The sequence below is a fragment of the Emys orbicularis genome, chromosome 1 (assembly GCF_028017835.1).
Source record: "Emys orbicularis isolate rEmyOrb1 chromosome 1, rEmyOrb1.hap1, whole genome shotgun sequence".
Taxonomy (NCBI): Eukaryota; Metazoa; Chordata; order Testudines; family Emydidae; genus Emys; species Emys orbicularis.
Window position 1 is genome coordinate 142,780,284 of NC_088683.1, and position 2,051 is coordinate 142,782,334.

Consider the following 2,051-nt stretch of genomic DNA (forward strand, 5'->3'; position numbering starts at 1 on the left):
AGTTTGACTATGTCACCTTCTCTTTGCATCCCTCTCTTGGCTCCTATCACATCAAACAGAAGCCACTGGTCTTTATTTTCAAGGCCCTTCCTGGCCTAGCCTCACCCTACCTATCATCTCTCATTCGCTATCAAAATGTCGACTCCCATCTTTGATTGGCCCATGATTCCAGCCTCCCTCATCCCCTTGTTAAATTTTCAAACAAGCACCTCTGTGCTTTCTCCCATGCTGCCCCTCATGCTTGGGAGGAGCTCTTCATAAACATCCACAGAGCTACCTCCTCCTCCAAAACCCTCCTTAAACCTCTCTTTTGCCATGCATCTACACAAAACTTGGCAATGGTTAGGCTGTTGTGGTGTGCTGAGATCACACACTATCATACTGACCAATGCTGTTTCACTGTTGCCTTGTACTCTCCCATCAGCTTGTGTGTGCCCATCTGTTGTCTCTTGTCTCATACCTGGGGCAGGTCTACACTACAGTGGGGATCGACGTTCTGAGATCGATCCACCGGCAGTTGATTTAGTGGGTCTAGTAAAGACCCACCAAATCAACTGCAGATCGCTCTCCAGTTGACCCCTATACTTTACCCCTAGGGTGACCAGATGTCCCGATTTTGTAGGGACAGTCCCGATATTTGGGGCTTTTTCTTATATAGGCTCCTATTACCCCCAACCCCGATTTTTCACACTTGCTGTCTGGTCACCTTATTTCCCCCAACGAGAAGAGTAAGGTAAGTCGACAGGAGATTTTCTCACGTCAACCCCCTGTGGTGTAGACCCTGCGGTAACTCGACCTAAGGTACGTCAACTCCAGCTACATTATTCACGTAGTTGGAGTTGCGCAGCATAGGTCGACTTAACCGCGGTAGTATAGACGTAGTCCCTGGCCCAAAGAGCTCACAATCTAAGGCTATCTTTTTCTTCTGTGTTTGTACAGCTCTTAGCACAATGGGGTTTTGGTCCTTGACTAGAGCTATGGACTAGAGGGCCTACGTGCTCTGGTTATATAAATAATGAGCAATAAATAATACACGATAGGGATGAAATGGCCACCCAGTGGCAGCAGAGAGCAAAGGAATGAAAGTGATGTAATTAGATGATTGAACAGGTGCTTTGTGGAAGTGGCTGTGGCCGTAGTTAGGATATTTAATGAGTGAGCTATGGTCTGACCCTATATGACAGGGAAATGGGATACTAGATGGTCCCGTGGTCCTTTTTGGGGTGCAGGCAATGGGATAACAAGCTAGATGAATCAGTGGACTAGAGAGGACAGAGGCCTGATTTGGATAAGGAGGAGGTTAGGCACTGGACAATGAGAGGGAACAATGCCCTGGCTGTTCTGGTACACTAGAATCAAGCAGAACAAGAGCTGGCACACCAGCGTGAATGGAATAATGATTGAATATAATATACCCTAAATGAAACTCTCCTCTGCTAGAGAGTGAACAAATTATTTCCTTGAGGAAATGCAATTTCTTTGCATGGTACTCGGTGTTAATTTAGGGTCACAGTCAGTTTTTCTCTAGGGCAGAAGTCAGGAGAGATTCTCCTCCTCTTTGTAATCTCTCTGGATGGAAACAGGTGTGGGTGAGGGGGAAGCGGTGTGATTTCCTAATAGGTTCACCTATTGTAAAATCTTATCACCAGCAACTTTAAATAAGGCCCTTCGGCATTTACTGTTTACAAGTTACAGCATCACTTTCAATGACCAGCCTTTTAATTAGACCCAAAGAGATTTTTTCAAGGTTGCCCTCTAAGCCGTTCACTGCTGCGAAGACATTGGTGTTTAGAACAGCAGTAACTCAGGGCCTACCAAAGTCAATGGAAAGATTCCAGTAGAGCCCGTGAAATAGACTTGAATGGGATCCTCGGAGCTGAAACAATTCAGAGGCGGCCAGTCATGAAGCATGGCACCTCTTTCTTATTCCCTTGCCCTCTCCTCTCCTCTTTGTCGCAGTTTCATATAATTAATTCTCATCCCCTTACCTTCTGCTTACTGTGGTTAACATCAGCAATTTGTATTTAACTTTTCAGTTTTCCCCTTTTATT